Here is a 3,373-nt window from a genome sequence, read left to right on the forward strand (position 1 = left end):
CTTGACTGTTTTTCTTGCTGGCATCTGGGATACATTCCTTGTTCAGTGCATTAGACTAAATTGCATTTAAAGGTGCAACATATAAGCAAACATAAAACATTTTAATTGGAAAAAAACAACAACATACAGTTCTGGTCTGCGCTACTGTAAATGACCCTGCTACTGTGTGTTCTGTTGTCAGTCTTGGCGGCTTTGTTGGGTCACGGCCTGTCTGTATTCACTGCAGACCGCTGAGCCCAGTTCTGTTGCCTGCTAGCCAGGCTGCAGTTCTGGTGCCCTTATACCAGCAGCATACCCTGCCAGCATTTGCCAACAAGCCCCCAGTTGAGGACTGCTAGCTGTAAGGCTAACTGAGCCAAATTTGGAACTGCAGCTACTTAGCAGTTACTTGTTGCTGCCCCCTATTATTATTGAAGTATGGATTCAACAGGTGGCCAAATCCGACTTATTGCACCTTTTTTAAAAAAAAAAAAAATGTTTACTCCTCTTTTTTAGAGAGGTTAAAAGAGCTGTAATTTAACTGTAAAATCTAGCAACCAAGTTCTTTATTCATAGTAAAAAAAGATAATCTTAACTTCTTCCACTGGCAGCATCATCAGTTTTTGATGGTGGCATCAGCAGATGCTTTGGTGCAGTTATTTGGAACTGTTATTTATGTGTTGTCCAATGCAGTATGTTACCTTTTTTGAACGTAATTCTGTGTCTTGTATGTGTGATTGTTCTGTGTTGCTTGAATACCTATGGGAATGTTAATAACAGGGGTCGTTGACTCAAATCGTTATCAGCCAGCTCAGCTGGCTCTGGTGTTGGCAGACTGAATTGATAGAGTTCTGGTTCAAGAGGATTCACTAGGCTGTTCTTCAGTCATGCACTGAATGCTAAAGGCTGTATTTATCAGCCATAGTGAGCGAGATGTACAAGAACAACTCCAACTGCCTTTATATGCATTTTATTCAACTTGTTTAAATGGACAGTGTAGACAGGTGCTTTCCATTGGAGAGAAGAAAGAGGCTACAAGAAGATGGAGTGTTTCCTTACACACTCCTGACAGATTATCAGAGAAAAAGTGGTGTCAACATGCTTCTTGGGTGATTGACACATTTTGGCTGGGAGTCAAAGCCTTTCAAGATTAAGGGGTTGTAGGTACTTTAAAGAATTAACAGAAGATGCCATCGGGACATTCTGTCCATAAACTGAGAGAGAAGATACACCCAACACGAGATGTTGAAAGCTTTTCCAAACGAATAGATGAGCTCTGGTCTGGTCTGGATTAGATATACACCAGCAGTGTTCAAACCATTCTGGCAGCTACTGGTGGAATATAATCAATCAACTTATTAGTCAGTACAGCTGGCGTTGACTTCACTGTAAATAGTTCTTAACTGATGCATTTCGGAAAGTTGAAAAGTGTAAAGGCTTCTTCCACTAGGCAAATAAGAAGAAGGTGTACATTTTTTAATTATACTAAAATTAAGGACTGTAGTTGATATCCATGATAACAACTTTAGTGATCCCCTGCACCGCCATCAGGTCAACATTTCAGTTTGTTATTAACAACCAAATACCTACAGTCATAAAGACAATACCATTCTAAGCTATACTCTGTATCAAGGGCAAACTAAGATGGTAGACATGGTAAACAATAGACTTGCTAAATATCAGAATGTTAGCTTTGTCATGAACATGTTCTTTTGCTGGTGTGTAAGCCCTGCCATCCTTGATTAATGCCTTGCAGAGCTGTTAGCATAGCTGTAGACACTCAGTCTTATTGTGCATTGGCAAGATTTATCTTGCATATTAATGGTATCCTCCATTTTCTCTAATCTGACCTTGCAAATCATCTGTAGTGAAAACCTGATGTTTCTGGTGTTCCAATTAAGAAAGAAATGTGTCAGCTTGACTTTTTTTCATCTATCTGTGCAGCTTATGTGATTCCGTTATCCATTTCCTAGTTGCTCATTGAGTTTGACTGTTGTATGAGTTTACAAATCATTTCATAAACAGAACAGAAATACGAATTCTCAGGTCGCCTTTGTAATGTTTTGCTATCTAATTACTTTAGTAATCACACGCCAATCAGCGTGTCTATGCAGCATCACAAAATTATCATTTATTCTCTGACATTGCTGATCTCAGGCAAATCCCAGCACTAATCTGCCCCTTTTGAGCTCTCCTTCACTCTCAGAATATGACAAGAGGGCAGTCCCGCATGCTAAATGCAAAATTGGCTTCAGCCTTTGTAAATCTGGCGCTAATTACACGCAGATTGCAAGCATAAATTGAATGCATGTAAATCTAGAGCTGAATATTTATCAGAGGCATGTAGTAAGTGTAAGAGAAGCTCCTTTTATGTTCCGCGGTGCTACCTTTTGGTTTCTATTAATTAGAGGAGAATCAATGTGAGACCTCCCTTCCAATTAAGAAAAGAAATGAGTAAGGATATGGCTTTTCCCCATGCAAATGCAACAGTATTTGCATTTCATCCACCCAAATTTGCATTTATAGTGTTTTAGTGAGCTTGTTTGGTTGTTGTTCTGGGATATTTAGTTTAAAGGAGAGCTCATTAAACTTGTGTAAATTCTTGTAATAATGCAGTTGGCCTTTTTATCAATGTGAACAAGAGTGAAAGGGGAAAGCACTTCTAGACTCAAAGTTTTGATGCAGTAAAGTGTACGCAGGCCCATCAAAACTGGAGAGTCTCCAGAATTAGTGAGATTTATGACAATAATTTGGCGGATACAACCATAGACACACTGGACGTAAATAACAGCTGGAATGATTAATTTACTCCAAAAAGTGACACACTGAGTGGAGTGCGTGCAGAATGACAAGTAGGTTGGTGTATATATCGAGTCAGATTTCATTATCAATGGAATTACTCTCTCCTCTGTTATTACAAGTGTGATAAAGACCAGCCACAGGGTTGCTGAACTCATCCACTGCACTTCTGCACCGCCATACTTTTTAATCAGATAGCTAAATTACATTAGTGTGGGCAATTGCATTGTGTTTAGTAAAGATGAATGAAATAACGTTGGAAAAGAGAAGTAAATGGTGCTTGATTTTATGAAAGATCCACCACACGGGAGAAAGTTTCATTTACAAAATTGTTTTGAATTGAATTACAAATCATGTGAAATCATGACCAAGTGGGATTTGTTTGCAAAGCCAATTTCTGAAAGTCCTGGCAGGAGTGCATGCTGCAAATAACTCTCATCCGAAAGGTTGTTTTCTTTTCTTTTTCTTTTTCACTTCATACAGTAGGTGGGGGTTAATTGATGCAGAGCAAAATATTCCTCTCTGGCAGCATGTCGTGTGTGTGCATGTCGCAGTTTATTAGTCTGACAGACAAAATGATCAACACGGTTAATTA

The sequence above is a fragment of the Sparus aurata genome, chromosome 19, assembly GCF_900880675.1.
Source record: "Sparus aurata chromosome 19, fSpaAur1.1, whole genome shotgun sequence".
NCBI lineage: Eukaryota > Metazoa > Chordata > Actinopteri > Spariformes > Sparidae > Sparus > Sparus aurata.